At 37.2% G+C, this 17,266-nt stretch overlaps 1 protein-coding gene across 2 annotated transcripts in view; it reads right to left on the bottom strand.

Annotated features, from left to right (window-relative positions):
• Nucleotides 1-16,014: 16,014 nt before the first annotated feature.
• The window catches only part of LOC146373862 (leucine-rich repeat and fibronectin type III domain-containing protein 1-like protein), a 177,051-nt gene continuing 175,799 nt past the window's right edge, over nucleotides 16,015-17,266 (bottom strand). For both annotated transcript variants that reach the window (XM_084952011.1, XM_084952012.1), the window contains exon 11: nucleotides 16,015-16,892. The gene's annotated coding sequence lies outside the window, so the exon portion shown is untranslated. The remainder of the gene's footprint in view (nucleotides 16,893-17,266) is intronic.

The following is a 17,266-nucleotide window of genomic DNA, read 5'->3' as shown; positions in this document are numbered from 1 at the left end:
GCCACAGTCTGATGAAATCACAATGTATCTTTTGTTATCCTTAAATTTCACTGAGGGAAGGAGAATCTTCCCCTGGAAACTCAGCTTTTCCTGAAATAGTTAACATGTTCTCCTTGAACAGCTCTCTCTCTCTCTCTCTCTCTCTCTCAGTGCTTTTTGTTTTCAAGGAAAAATGAAAATAATATTTTTCTTAATGCTTTTTTTTCTTTTACCATCACATTTTCACACAACCCTAAATTCACACATGTATTTTAGTGCTTTTGTTTTGTGGTGCTCCTGTCCTTCCCCTCTGTTTTTAAAGTTAGCACAACTGGAATTTAAGCATGTTTTGTACTCCTGTGTAGTCTTTGTTCATTTCTAAGATGTTTTTTGCATTTCTTTCACTTGTTTCAGCGATTCAATTACCAGGTCAGTTTATTGTTCATGAGCAAAACAACTTGATTTGTTTTCACTCCTGTTCAATTTGGATGAGTGTCCTTGAAGTCAGGGTGATTTCTACAACATGCCTTTCTCTCTGTGATTTCCTGGACCCTACAGTTTTCTCCTCTCTTTCTCTGTTCTCTGTTCTCTTCTTATAACTCAACCAGTATCTCTGATAGGCACTTAACTCTTACTCTTTCTCTCCCAAGTCTCCAAGTCCTTCTTTTAAAATTCTGTTTCTCTTTTTACGTTTCCTGTTTTCTTTCTATTTGTACAGTGTGTGTCCTTCAGCCTGGATTCAGTATGGGTTAAGAACATTTAGATTTTATATTGCACAATTAATGTTATTGTTGATAAACGTCAAGAAAGAAATCTTCAAAGCAGAGCAGATACCTGAGACTCAGGTAGTGGGTCACCTGTGAGCAGCTTTGATAACCTCACGGATACAGCTAAGACTGGAGGGCTTTGGGACTCAGCTCTAACTGACCTTGAATGGTTCAGCCAAAGCTCTGTGGTTTGCACCCCATAAAATATCTAATAAAGACCAGAAGAGGACATTTCACAGATACTTTCCAGAACATCTGATGGAGCTTGAGAGAACCAGGCTCTCTCTTATCATGGCACTGACTCTGGCGAACAGAGGTTATTTATACAAGAAATTAAAGCTTATTTTTTATTAATTGCATGGAGACAAATAACTTCATGTAAAATAAATATGAACTGCAAAAGCTGTAGCTTTTTCTGGCAGAATAAACTTTGCTGATCAAAAGGTGGATCGCTTTTTAATTGTACTCTATAAACAACTCTTTGCAATCTGTACAAATGATCCTGTGTCATAACTTAAAGCAGCCAGTTCACCATACCCTTTGCATCTCAATTTTTTGTTTATTTTTTTTCTCTGCACACCTGTATTCGTCGCTTCTGGTTACATCCCCTTCCACCTATATTATAGCTGCAGAAGTGATCCACTGACATTCTGCTTGGAGGGTATGTCAACCAGATGCTTACACCAGCCTCTTTTCCCTGCTCAAGAAAAGAGCATGTTTCTTCTTTGGATGTGGCAGCTTCTACCTTGAAAGATAAAATTCACTTTTGAAATTCAGTGAACGTCTGCAATGAATGACCATTAACTTGACTATGTTTCATTTTTTACTGGGTTTATTGGCTTTACTGTGCAATAAAGCTTAGTTTTGCATTTTGCAGCCCTGATTTATCATCAAGGCTTACACACAAATTACCATACGTGTTTCCAGGTAACAGATAATTAAGTGTTTATCTTCAAATAAAGTGTAACTTTTAGAATATTTGGTAGAATTCATTTTTGCACTAAATTACTGCCTACATTTCCTCATTAATACGATGTTACTACCATGTAAATGTCACTATATCGAATATGTTGACTTCCAAATACTGCAATAACAGATTTATTGCTCACAGGTTATCATGTTGCTACAAAAATATTACTATGCTGTTACTAACTTTTGTTACATTTCTTTTCACATTATTCAATTTTCCACAGCTATTGATAATTAAATGGTATCATGGAGAGACTACTCTTTTATTCAATGTAACATGCAACCAAAAACCATAGATAGATAGATAGATAGATAGATAGATAGATAAATAGTATCATTAAGAAATGCAAACAAAGAAATAACAGAGCTTGAAATTTTATCAGGTGATATCACTGCTAAGGCTCTAAAGGCACCCAGAGCAAAATGAACATAATAAATGGCTTTGCCAGAGAAGACTGTCAAAAAATGCAGTAATAACAAAATAAATATACACTGTCTAGAGAACAAAGCAAAAACCATTTATTAATATTTAAAAGGTCAGGCTGTGTTCATTAATAATGTACTTAGAATGAATGCAGTGTAGTTGTTTGTGTTCCTTTTTCTATGTCGTATTAGTCTGTAAAATGACGTTTTTAAAAACTTGATGTTGATGTTGCCTAAAACAGGCAAGTGGTTTTTTTTAGGTAGGTACAATAAACCATGGTGGTAAACCCAGGGACGCAAACAACAAGAGACAACACTGAAACCATTATCAGCTGTGTTTAACCACATTCTCACTAATTAAGGCGTGTAGTAATTATTAATTTATTTGTTTATGCTGCTTGTTTTTAGTACTACTAAGTCTAATTGACGGTATAATTCCCCAAAAAAACCCATTCCATTTTTTTTAAAAAGGCCATGAGATTAAAATAACATAAAAAAGAAGAAAAATAAACAAACAGAGCTTTTTCACATCAGGCATTTTTACTAGAGTAATCATAGGACCAGTGGAATTAATGTCTCCATTAAACGTACCAGTCAACTCTAACCCTGAACCAGCATGTAGCAGGACCTAGAATGCAGCCACTATGAATACACCTGTGGTTCTCTTACTGTGACAATTCAGAATGTCTGCGAGGTTTAAGGGATAAGAAAAGCTCTGTCAAAAAGATTAAAATAGGAATACCATGTAATATGGATTTAACCTGATCTTTATGAAGGGAGTATTCACACTGCAGGATCACAGATGAGTTTTAAAAGGTTTCAGTAAAAAAGATTTAGTATTATGAATGTTGTATTATATGAGTGACACAGGCAGAAATAAATCCTAACTTTAGAAACATCCATCCATTCACTTCCGCTTATCCTTTTTAGGGTCGCCAAGGGGCAGGGCTAAAACACACTCATATTCACACCTATGGGCAATTTAGAGTTTCCAATTAACCCATCCCCACTAACTACATGTCTTTGGACTGTGGGAGGAAGCTGGAGAGAACCCACGCAAACATGGGGAGAACATGCGAATTCCACACAGAAAGACCCCGGTCTGAATTGAACTCAGGACCTTCTTGCTGTGAGGAAACAGTGCTAACCACCGTGCCACATTGCTGCTTTAGAAGCAATGTTTTACTTTATGATCATACAAATTGCTACTGCATGGGCTATCTTTTTTTTTTTCATACAGATAAGCTTTGTAGTATCCAGTCAGTCTTCTAATTACACAAGTATCGCAAACACTAAGTCTGAAACTGGCAGACATGATATCACAGTGGATTAAACCATGCCTGCTACATGATGTGAACACAAAAGCAAAGCCTGTTCTTTATAAGAAAACTTATGTAAAACTTTCTTCTGCACTCAGGCTCATATTTCAGCTCTGTTCTCACTCAGCTACACATTGTTATTGTGGACTGTGAGCTGCCGTGTTGAAAGAGTGATTAGCAAAAGGTTAAAAGATTAGGGCTGGTACAAATGGCTTTTATACTAATTGGCAAATTTTGGATGGAAATAATGAAGGAGGTGCTGTTTGTAAAAGGAATTCATTTATGGAGTGCAGTGAACACACAACATTCAAATTAAACACTTGATGCTGCACTCCATACAGAATGGAGGTAAATGCAAATTTCAGATTTTTCACAACAATGTTTGGACAGAAAAAGTAAAAAAGTTCATTGGTTCTGAGAACCGATGAACTCATTTTTGGTAGGCTGCCCTGTTCTCACTAAATTATTACTAAATTTCTTCTGCAGTGGCAGACATTCAGGCTTACCCAGCCAAGTTCAGTAAAGGCAGCAGTTAATTAGGGAGGGCTGATGATTAGAGAACATTTCCTAATGCTAGACAACATGATTTCAAGTCCTGCATGTGTGTGCCTCTGTAAGCGTGTATTTGCATTTGCACCGTGAATATTACTGTAGTGCACTCATTAAGATATAATAAAGGAAAAATAGTGAGACATTATTATGAACCAGAAATAGCTGCATGAATCAGCCAGTAATACTGGAGTGCTTTCAAACTAATAAACATAAAGAAACAAAGCAGGTGTCAAAAATCACATTATTTTGCAAAGTTTTTTTCTTTGTAAACTTTAAATGCTCCTCCAGCCTGTGCTGCTATACAACAGTTATGTTCAGTCTTATTAAAAAAAACAAAACATGAATCGATCTTCAAAGGAAAACACAGCTCAAAGAAAATGTAAAAGTGTATCTAAAGAAATTACAGTAAGATTAAATAAATAGTTGTCATGCCGAAAAAGAAACTTCTTGTCAGATATCTCAGAAGTTAAGCAGCCTGTTCATCATATAAAATCCAGTGAAGCGTTGAGATTGATATGGCGGGCCACAGATACAGTCCTTTTATATAACGATAGGGATCAGAGTGAACGGTGATGGCAGATAAGGAATAGTGGCCTAAAAGGCACTCGCAAACATATATATATGTTGGCTTGAAATGACTTGTGCCACAGGCGGTCTGAAACAGGTCCCTCTGAGTCTAATCTCTGCGTTTGCTATGATTGACTGACGGGATTGCTTATCTTCGACAGGATCGTTTCGATAAAGTTGTCCTCTAACTAGGCTCTTCTTTGTCTGTTTTCTCTTCTTTCATCTTTTTCCACATCTGTCTTGTGAGTTGAATCTTGAAACTGCTCGCTGCTGTTTATTTGAATGACTTTTCAAGCATAGCCATTGATGTGGAAGTTATTGCATTTAGCAATATGGGAAAAAACTGAAATAAAAATCATATTTCAAAACACCAAATGTTTGAAAGATCCCCTGTTTATTGCTCTGTTGTGTTGGACAGCATATTGTGTTCTAATATTGCTTTTCTGTTGCTCACAACAATCACCAACAAGATAACAAGGCCTGTCACTGTCTAAAACTATTATAGTTTAAAGCAAACATCTCTCTTTGTCTTAAATAAATTAAGAGAAAAAAATATGACTGAAGTTAAAGAATCAGTGTGAGTACACTAAATCCAGGGAGCCGGTGGAAATGTCTGACTTTTTTCTTTTTACTGCTTTCTACAAAACTGCATCCTGTGCATCAGCTAACAACATGTTGCATCTTTTTATTCCTTAGTCTGACTGTAACCGTAAAAAACTTCACTCACATGTGAGATGGAGGGATTCAATTTGTTATTCAAGTAAGATTGGTGTCTGCCTGCCTCTATATTGTGCTGCACTCTGTGCTGACAACGGGTTTCACCAACCGTTGTCAAGTTTCCACTGAAGTGAAGCGAGCGGGAGCCACGACTTGATTATTTTCAGATTGTTGCAGAGAGACAAACCTGATAAAATTCCAAATTTGATGCATCTTCAGTACAGATATAGCTGTGTCGCGCAACTTTCTCAAACCAGTGATAAGTGATATTTTAAAATAACAGTGTAAAAGTAGTCCTGCAGAGAATATTCACTGGAATCTTCAGCTTTATAATTGTCACACCGCTGTTTTGCTAACAAGCCTTCAACTATTTTGGCTGGTTCTCACCTCCCTTACTTCCATTTTCAGTCCCTGCAGGGAGCTCTTTTTCAATGATAATACTCTAAAAGCCACTTTTACGCTTTAGCACCAAACAGCAGAGACACAATTAGTGATTGACATAATGGGGCATGTAGCAGTTTGGAGAGAAAGTTGTGAATATTGCATTTCCACCCATCAATTGGCCAGAAAAACAACAGACATGATAAAACATATGATAACTGTTGGATTTGTAAATACTACTAATTCCATATGCAGATATATGCCCATAAACAAGAATAATTTGCATCAAAGGGACATATTTGCGATACTGACAGCTTTCTGGTGTCCTTTTGAAGGAACCCTTGGAGTCGGTGGCATGCAGAGATTGCATTTGCTGAAATGCCATCTTGAAAACAATGGATGTTATCTGAAGATGGAAACAGGGTTTCAAGAGAACCAGTGGAGAGTACCTTTGGACGGATCTTGCCTATCCCTGGCTTCCATCCTGTGGACGCGGCGTGGATCTCGTCAAACCCCGCAGCCTTGCCCATGCTCCAGATGTTAAGATCTACACCCTTTAAATGGCTTTGTTTGCTAGCGATCTAGCATTTAATAATTTTTTCAAGTCACAGCAGCTGGATTATCTGTATCTGACAGAAACGTGGCTTCAACGTGGTGAGTCTGTAGCTTTTTCTGAACTTCTTCCTTCAGATTGCTCATTCTTCAGGCTCCCTTGGATCTTGGGTAGGGCTGGAGGCTTATCTACAGTGTTCAACACCCATTTTCATTGCCATCAAACACTCATTTTCCAGTTTCACACTCCAGCTGTTTGAGCTACACCTGAACAGCCCTGTGCTGTGTGCTCTCATTTATTGTCCTCCTAAATGTAATAAGGACTTTATCCAGGAGTTTTCAGATTTAATGGCCAGAGTTGTTCTCAGTTTTGATAGTCTTTTAGTCCTTGGTGATTTTAATATTCATGTCTGCTGTGAGTCTAAACCTCTGGTCAAGGACTTTATAAATGTTATAAACTCTTTTAACCTGACACAGTGGGTCACTGGCCCCACTCATGAAAAAGGACACATACTGGACTGGCTGCTATCTCAGGGGTTGGATGTGTGCAGAAATATCTGACTTGCGTGTCTCTGATCATTTTCCTGTGCTGTTCACTATAATGTTACACTGCTCTGTAGATTAGCTGTGCACTCCAGCATGTAAAAGATGAGCGATTAATGGTTTAATGGCTCCTCAATTTTATGCCGCATTTCTTGATCCTGGGATGATTAACTTAAGATGTGAAATCATCGAGGACTTTTCTGATATTTTTAATTCCACCTGCACTGATATCTTGGACTCAATCTAAGCCATTGTCAGAGCCATGGTTGAATAAATATACGCACACCCTTAGACGTGGATACAAACATGCTGAGTGGAGATGGAAAAACTACAGGTTGTATGTTTCTTTACAGATATTTAGGGACTGCCTCTCTGTTTACCAAGAGACTATAAAGACTCAGTTTATCTCAAAGTGTCCACAAATAGCATATATTTTAACGTTTTTGTCTAAGTGCTTTGAATCTACTATTCACACATAGGATACATCAGCAACTTGCCCAAGGTTATTTGGCATGTAGACTGGAGCAGCCAGGGATCAAACCACCAACCTTTTGATTACTAGATGATCAACTCGACCTCCTGAGCTACAGCCACCCCAAAACCACCCTTGGAGCAGTCTGAGTATGCTGACTTGGTTTGGGTCTTACTTATCTGGAAGGACCTTTTATGAGAACATGGGCTAAAGCTTTGAAATAGTCCCTCTTAGTTATGGTGTGCCTCAAGGCTCAATTTTGGGTCCAGCCTTCTTTGCACTGTATATGTTGCCACTGGGGTCTATTTTTTCAAGGTCTAACTTTTCATTTCACTGTTTTCCAAATGACTTGGAGATTTATTTGTGTTTTAAAAAAGGGATATCTTCAATTTAGCTGTTATAGGTTGCCTTGAAGATGTTAAACAGTGGGTGTTAAATAGTTTAAAACTAAATGAAACTTATCCAGGGCTGGGTCATGGGCTGCTGCCCCTGCGGACAAGTGGAAGGAGATGGATGGACTAAATGAAAACAAAACACAAAATGTCATTTTTGGCAATTCTGTAAGTAAATATATTGACGGTGCTCTTGGCCCTTTATCTGCTCATTGTAAAACAAATGTTAAAAACCTCGGTGTGTACCTTGGCGATTCCTTTAAAGTGTGTAGGTGAGTGTAGTAGTCCAATCTAACTTTTTCCATTTCAGACAGCTAGCCAAGGTAAAGCTATATTTTCCAGCTAATATCTTTGAACGTGTTATTCATCTGTTCATGACTTGCAGATTGGACTACTGCAACTCTGTACTTCAATTTGGACCAGTACTTTTTTTTGTTTTAAGCCTCAGTTGTTGTTGTTGATCTTAGTTGTTTTATTGCCTTATTGTATTATTCTTTCTCTTTTATATTTTTATTGCATTGTTGTCATGTGTTTTCCTTGTTTACTTGCCTTTTAGTTTATAAAGCACTATGTGCAGTATGAGCTGTTATAAATGTGCTATATAAATAAATTTGACCTTTACCTTGACCTTACTCTAAAGTCAGTGTCACTCTCCTATGCAACCATGTTATCCATATTATCTAAAGAAGACAAATTACTTGTGAAGTTATGTGCTTCCTGTATTGATAGAACTAGTTATTCTTGACTTTTAGTCCATTACACGTCACAGCTAGTAATGTTTTGTTTTTTTAAAAAAAACACTAATGCCACTGTCTATGTGTCTTTCGACACTGAAAGGAAACTGTAAGACCTCTCCCCCTTCAAAAAAATGCCTTTGATGAACATCAAGTCGTGATGCCACACAAGGTACAAACACATTCCAAAAAAAATAAAAAGGTATGAACAGCTGCAGACAATAAGTGAAACATCTTTTAATTCTCCCTCTCAGAGTTTTACACACAATCCTAAGATTATGCACTTTCCATATTAATGTTGACAGTTGTTTTATGCAACCATTCTGTTGTGCAGGTGTGACACCAGATGTAATAAGTCCCAGTACAATGACAGAACTGTACAGAATAATGTGACACAAATCAGCATGCTGCACTGGTTGGACAGGTTTCCCCGCTGTTCCTTCAGATACAGATTTAGATCCCTGCAACCCCCCGCTACTTTCTGCCAAATGTGGACAAACACTGCATACTTTGACAAGATTTAGCCCCAATTAAGGAGTCATATGCATACAAATTCAGAAAATATTTTCAGAGTCCAACCATATCAATGTTTTTCCTTTGTGGTTTTTCTCACAGCAGCTCCCTCATCTGTAAAATTTGGGCTGGGAGAGTATGGTAACTTTGGGTTTAATTAGTTGAACTAAACTTGATGAGATCTTGTGGTGCGCATCCAAGCTAAGCTAAAACCAGGGGAGAGCTGAGTTTTCAGTTATCTTGCACCGTGAGCTGTCCTCATTAAAACACATCTGATGGTTGTCTGCAGAAGATTAAACGAAAAACACCATGAGGTGCTCTTATTATAAATACTGAGCTCTGCTGATTACAAACAATTGCCTACATCACCCCTGCTCTTTTTGCTTAGCAAGTAGATATCCTCTTTAAAGTCCATTTCCACTTTAATTATGGTTTAACTGTAGACACTGTGGAGTTTGTAAGTTAAAAAAACCCAGAAAATCAGACAATGACACATTCAGAGTTATTCATAATATATTTAGCAAGAACAAAACCACCTATTTAGCCTTAATTCATTCAGTGACTAAACCACCAGCCTGACCCAGGTGAAATGCAGGCAGGTAGATGGAAAGACATTTTATTCATCCAGTGAGTCATTCTGTCGCTTTTATAGCTCGAGTCGTTATGAAACACAAGGACACATGGGGCAGGGTGCATAAATGATGTGCATGCATAAAGCCCATACATATGCTCATTCCTCCACATAAACAGGTATTTATTAGGGAAGTCTGTGAATGTGCAAAGGTCTCGGATTCTTTAAATTATAATATTTTTTATAATATTTATATTATATATTAATATTGATAATGATTTTTTTTAACACAACCCCAGCTTGATGTTGGGAAATATGTCAACAAAACATTTAATGTCGATTTATGTTCATTTTGGAAACTTCTTTTGTTCTTGTATTTTTATAAGGCTGCTAGGAAAAAATAATACACGTTCTCCCTTTTGTGTGCCCACAGTTTAAGTTGGGAATCTACTGAGTGTTCAACAAATCCATCCAGTGGTGGCTCGGTTGCTTGGCTTGTGCAGGGAGTGCCATTAGTTGAACTTCATTTCAGTGGAGTGTTGACTTCCCTCCACTGTGAGAGGCAGCCTCTGTGTGATGTGTGATCTGCGTCATGTGGCGGACCACTGGCATGAAGGGGCAAAGAGGGGGAGTGCATTTGGTATAAAAACTGAAATGGCACAATGTCAACCCGTCACCATTTCATGCTCTGTTACTATGGAGACATCATAAAGGAGCGCCGTCATACCCAGTTAAAAATATGAAGTATTTACCACTCGTTGCCATGTTAGTTCATCCTCATTGTTTGGAATCGTGAAACGTAGACAAAAGGCTGAAGTCCTTGATGCAGCTAAGGCATGAGAGGATGAGAAATCCTCCGTGCAAACATGGTCCTTGATTTCAACAGCTTTAAGCCTTTCTTCAGAAGATCCTTTTAAGAGAATTTAAAATGTAAAAAGTTCTTAATGCGAAGAGGAAAATCATGATAATGAAAATATTATTTCTATAATCTTTGTAAATAATTTGGCTAGGAGATTATTTGCATACAATAAATGCAAATGACCAAGAGCTCAAAGCCTCTAGTCATTGATTGTCTTCTATACTGTGTGCACTTTATTGTACTTTTAACAACTATGTAAAAAATTAAAGCCAGCGTTATTACCGCTACTCAAAGTAAAGACATAAAGCAGATAACAAGTCAGAAGTCTGAAGGACTCTATCGTAGTTTCCTTCTAATTTCAAGCCCTGTGTAATTTATGATAATTCAAACAGATGGTAGAAGGTTTAGTAAATGTTAGCATTGAGCAGTTTCAGCAGTGTCCTGACAGTTTATTCTTCCATGAAATTTGTGCATATATGTGGTATTTTGGTGCCAAGCACAGAATGCACGGTACACAGGTGGGAAGAGAGGAAGAAAATAGGTAGGGGGTTGTTCAAATAAGGCAGTGCAAAGCTAGTTATTGGCATTCTGGCAGAAAATGTCTATTTTTGCATGGAGAATAGGAATATCAAACCTATGTGTGTTGTTGGCACCACTCTGATGACACTTTGCCAATGAATGTCTATAAAGAACGAAATCCAAAATGTAATTTGCAACGGATATGTATGGACTACAAAAATAACGTTTATTGTGGACCTTGCTGAAAAAGTCTTTGCAGGAGCAAAGACTAGATCCTAGAATAGATGTTTGAAATAGGCTCTCAAAGAGCGTAATAAGAGACTATAACACTCTTAAACAAGGATTTGCAGTACTATCTAACACTATCTGGTAATAAGGTGTAAAGAAGAGGGTAATAATTGCTAAATTAACAACCAACTTATACATTGTATCACCAATGGTTAGTAAGGTAATACTAATTGAAGCTTTATTTGGGTAACAACTTTTTAATAACGTGGAAACAAACATACACCTATGAGGCTAAGCACATTAATACGAGTATAGTTACATACTGGTAACAATATTATAATCTCTAGGTAATAAAACAGCAACATCTCTGTATTGGGATTTTCATTACCTGCAGTAACCTCAAGTTAATTGGGTATTAACATATTTGGACATTATTAGGATGTTATGAAGTTGGAATAAATGCTACCTTATGTCCACCAGCTTTCTTTACTGCTTGAAGGTAACAGTGTAAATATTATGTATTATTCTTCTAGTTTTTTTTTATTGTAAATGTTTTATTTACATGCTTTATTTATTTGTTTATTTATTTGTTTTTTGTTAATATGTGTTTTTGTATTTAATTTTATTTCCAGCTATGTTGCTTTTAAGGTGCTCTATAGATACAGTTGGGATGGACTGGATTGGATGATGCTGTGGCTTATCACCTGGAAACATGCGTGTTATGGCTATTTTATACTACAGCACTAGGAAGTAAACAGCTATACAGGCAATCATAGCTCAAAAAATTTTAATGGTGGGCCAATACAAAATGTTTTGGTTACATAAACACACTCTGATCAAGCCATAAGACCTATGATTGTAACCAAAAATACATTCTTTAAAAAGCACACACTTTAGCATCCTGACTATATGGAAGTTCAGTTTAGCTGCCACTGTAAACACTACTATAATTAACATATTATTATCATTATTATTATTACTAGTGTATAATGATGTTGTCCTTACTTAAAAGTAATCAGGGCAAATAATCAAGTGTTGCTTTTCTCATTGACTTTGTTTTGTTTTTATTACATAAGCTTAGTCCTTTGTTTTAGGTTACAAGACTAATTATAAGCACAAACTGATGACCATATGTAGGGCTTGACAGATGTGCTGTCCTAGCAGATTTGCTAGTTTGTGCCTCTGTGAGTGCAAAACCATCTAAGTTTTCTTTATGTGGCAGATCCAGAAAAATAATGGGCAACACTGATTTGGCCTGCTTGTTTCCTGTGTAGACTGCACGGGAGAGAAGGGAGTCCTCACAGGCAAAACACATCCAGGTGTAACAATGGATGCCCCAAGTGTGAATGAGGAGGTGATGTTTAACACTTGCAAATGAGATTCCACCAGATGTCGTGGGTTTAAATCTATCTTAGGATGTTGGCCACATGTCCTCCGATGCTTTCTTTTCCAGCATTTCTTGTATCAGTCCACTGAGACTAGATCAAGAAGGGAAAATATATTCAAAAAGAAACTCAAAACATCAAGCCACTGAGTGTGCAGGCAGTCTGGGGGAAAAAGAGATTTCACAGTTTACACATAAATCCTTCAGCCACGCAAGTAGTGAAAATGAACATTGACAACCTTTAAAAATACATTTTTAACAAACCCTCATATTCATATGCAAACCTTTCTCTGAATGTCTTTCCTTTCTGATTTTCTATCATTCAGGCCCACAGATGTGAGACATCTGAGGATCTAAGGTTGTTTATGGACCTTTCCTTTCCTGTACTGTTTCTATTATACCCTATAGCACCTTGTACAATTCCTTTGAAAGGTCCAGTACAAATTTATTAATATTTATGTGGGTGTTTTTCAGATGCACACAATGCATGGACTTCTTTATCTACTAATATGACTTGGTGTTGCATTTGTAAGAGGATTTTCAAGGCTCTCTAGTCAAGGCTAAAAGTCTCTATAAAGAAATGTTAGCATTACTATCTTTTTTTTATCAGGTATCAGGCTTGCACTGACTCTGTGGTATATCTTCTAACCTATTAAAATTATAATTAGATTTTTTCCCTACTTTTCAAGGTTTAGATTTAACAAGCACTAGAAAGAAACACTCACTGCGGCTATGCTGATAATTTCGCGACCTGCCCAGGACACCACGATAAAAGTTCCTGCTCTTTGTATTTCTTCTTCTTCTTAATTCCATCGTGCTGACACATATCTGTGTGCAGACTTTTGTTTTACTTTACTTTGTGTGAACATTAACTTGAGAACATGACAAGAATTCAACATGTACACTAAGTCTGGCCCCTGTAGAGAAGATGGTCTGATTAAATTTGGAGTGCCTTGCTGAATTGATTTACATATTAATAAATGTAAAAAGAATTTTCCTGAAAGCACTAGGACTATTCAGTGTAAGATACAGTTTAGCTTAATACTTTCCCAAGAAGGTTGACATGAGTATCTGCTTTGATTAATGAATTCAGCAACACAACTTATTACATTTATTATACAGTATCCTGGTAATTGTGATGGGGTGTTGTCATCTTAAATGCCTCTTGTTTTATTCATACTCCTTTCAGGAAAACTTTTGAACATGTACACATGCAAAAGTGACCGTTTATAAATAATTAATTCTTCGTGATGATAATGACTCTTAGGATGGTTTTGATTTTGTTTTGTATTGCGTTGTTCCACTCTGTTGATTTCCCGTTTTAATCACATTCGCTTCCTGCTGTAAAACTCCAAGAGTGAAACATGAATCCCAGTTTAATATTGGGTGCTTTCTCAAAAGGAGACTCCAGGTTCTACATTTTCTAGAGCCTCTCATAACATACAGGATGACATCTTTTTACCTCCTCTTTTGACCCTTTGTTCCCGTCTGTAAATCTGGTAGTACGGATATATTTTTCTTTAACCTTCATTAAACTTCATCCATTGTAATTCTTTATGCCTTATGAATAAAGACAAAAAAAATATGGAAGGGACAGGAAATAGAGTTAACAGGTGGTGATGAGAGTAAAGGAGAACGGGGAGACAAGAATGTTGAAGAGCTGATCTGGCGATGGCTGCCTGCCAAGAACTACGGAGCAGAGAACTGAGAAATGGAGTAGATCAGGGGAGCAGAATGGAGTTGTGGAGATCAGACTGGGTATTACATATGAGAGGGAAAACAGAGCAGGGGAGAGATGGAGAGATGTGTGGCCTGAAAGTTGGGACAGTGCAGTATGAGGGAGAAAAGCAGTGGTGACTGAGGTGAATAGATGAAGGGAGGAGATAATGGGAGAGGAGGGAGAGGAGAAAAGCAGACAGATTTATAGCATGGTAACAGGAAGCAATAAGTGGGATGGAGAAACGCACAGCACTTCACTTTTTGCAAATGGTCACCTCCCTTTTAAAGGTTGTAATGCTCTAGTATAATACAGTGTGTTAGTGTATTAGTCCCCATGTTGGATTAATCCATCTGTCAGCATATGCAAAAAATAATGTGAATAAATATGGATAAATTTGATTAGAATTTCCTACCAAAGCTTTGCTGATTTTTCATTTCGGACATCACAAACACTGTAATTTAATACATGAAGCATTCCTCTACTCAGAAGTGCTTCTTTGTGAAGATTGAAACACTGATGAGGGTTGATCTGAAGGCATCTGAATTTTCTTTTTCTCCCTTTGCTTTCTCCTCTGAATTGAACTCAGCTGACAGGAGAATCGAATCGTGAATCTGTCTACGCCACGTCTGAAACAAAACCCTGGTCCCAACAGCAATCGTTGATCTCGGACATTCAATGTGAGCTCTAACATACCGCACTTCTGAATTTCATGCAATTGCTTTAATTAGTGTAATAGTATAGTAGTACTATTGCTTTTTGCTCAGTGAAAAGCTGAGTTAAGCTCCAGCCCCCCTCGGTGACCCTGAATTATTGGATAAGCGATTAAAAAATTGATTGGCTGAATAAACAGATAGTAGTATTACATTCTCAGCCCAGAAATGAGAGCGAGTGACAAGAGAAGGACAGCTGCTGCTGCATTAAACAGCACACACACAAACACACAGACTCGCACAAACACTGTTTACACTGCCCAGCAGGTCTCTTGCATATATGTCAAAGTACTATAGCTCCCTCCACCTGTTATGATTACGTGTGAATGAAGAATAACAGAAAGCTCCATCTAAGACTGAATAAAATAACGCTGTACTGTCAAAAATGAGGGGTCTGTATGCAAAGGATGTAAATCTAATCCCCACTTTGTTTTACTTTTAATCTAACAGAATATTTCCTAATTATCTCATAGTTTCAATCAGTAGATGTTCATTTTGTAAATGATATTACTAAATAGATTTAAATCGCAATGTGGCATCATATGTGCAGGTGTGCAGCATGCCCTTGGGTTCTCATTCAGGTTCAGATTGTTGTTTGATATGTGAAAACCTTTTTTAAAAACGTGAAAAAATGGCAGTTATTCTGGCCAATTAATATAATTTTGCATAATCAGTATTTTTGAACGAGGATAGCAACATTATCCCCAGCAGTTTTTTTTTTACGCATGCAGCACTTTGCAGATCAGGAAGGCTAAGCTTCCTTGCGGAGTCTCAAGCCAACAATACTGAGATAGACTGATGCTGAATAACGAGCCTGCAACCTGGTCTTGCTAGATATTGTAGGTGACATGAATAACGATGATGAACTAAGATTCTAAGGTCCCACTTTATTGAACTGTACGCCCAGTTTGTTGCTCTGTCACTTACACCTTTACTATAATATAATATAACACATTTCAGAGTGAAAGGTATAAAGGTATAAAAATGTTTTTCCAAAATATTTATCTGCAATGAAAACAACGAATGTCAGTTACATGCTAAAAAATGTTAGTTTTTGTTTTTTAAAGTTCATTTTAGTTTTAGTTAACTACAGCAATCAACAAAAAAATCAAATACTCAGAGTGGCCAGTCTGGAGAAGGTCATCCATTTTTGTTTAATTTTATTAGAAAATATCCACACACCATAAAAATTACATGTACAAAACTATAAGATTTGAAATTGCTTTATGTACACATACAAAAGATAAAGCCCAAAGAAAAAAGTGAGAGGAATACAGGAAGGGAAAAAGTGAAGACAATGTGTTTTTATTTTTTTGGGTGAGGCGTGGGGTGTGTTGCTTCTGGAATAGATCAAAAGTTTTGAGGTTCTCCATCAAGTTCCTGGTCTTCTACCGATCTGCAGGGAGCTGTAATCATGACGATAATCATTATGGAATGGCTGGGAGTGCAATTCCATGCACAGATATGAATAATGCATATCCGTGATGCCGTATATATCACATATCCCTTTTACACAAACCAGAGTCAAAGCACGAAAATGGTAAGGGAGATGCTAGTAACAAGCACCTGGAATATTCTGATGATTAATATAAAGGGATATCTGCCAGACACACGAAGATGCAACTCCTCACAGATAGAACATTAGGTGAGATGTGGCCTGTTATCGCTCATGCCGTGTGCACGTAAATGCACTCCACTGTGGTAATAATGAAAGAGATAATGGAGATGTGCAAGGCCTAGATGACAACAGCTGAGCTATTAGCAATGTAAGTTGTGCAGTAATATACAGTCATACAGCATCTTTCTTCACATTAAACTATTCTGATTTGTAGTGCAGAACTCTTTTACTTGTAAACTTATTCTGTGATGAAAGTTAAGGTTGATGATGTTTCGGATAAAAATCTTGGATGATATCAATAATGACTCATGAGTTGGAACCCTGCTACTTTGCTTGTTTTCTCTTAACCACTAATTTGTCTTTCTGGACTTCAGACATGCGGCTTTCCTTCTGGTCACTGGGTCTGAAAGACAAAAAGAGAAAGAAATTAGTTTGGAATATAGACCCAGAATTGTTTTAAAATTTCAAATATATGAGGGTTTAAAATGACTTGTCCTACTTATTTCCTCACCACAAGACACGCTTTGTAACCACCTGATAGGCACAGCAGCCATATTTTTAGCCTAAAGCTAAAGGAAATGTGCCTTTTATCTGAATAACAGCTGTTCTTATTGTGTCAGGGGCAAAAAGGTGTTTTTGTTTGTGTATAAAAAGATTTTTTCTAAAAGGCCACAGGGATTTGACCACTTTTTATTTTTCATTTCTTCTGTCAGTTACATCTCTGCGGATGAGATCAAGCCAAATCCACAGACGATTACACTTCAAATTGAAGAGAGC

This window comes from Perissodus microlepis, chromosome 14, assembly GCF_051167445.1.
Source record: "Perissodus microlepis isolate ML-2025 ecotype Zambia chromosome 14, ASM5116744v1, whole genome shotgun sequence".
Taxonomy (NCBI): Eukaryota; Metazoa; Chordata; class Actinopteri; order Cichliformes; family Cichlidae; genus Perissodus; species Perissodus microlepis.
Note: the sequence above shows the minus strand (reverse complement) of the source record. Positions and strands in the feature narration are given on the sequence as shown.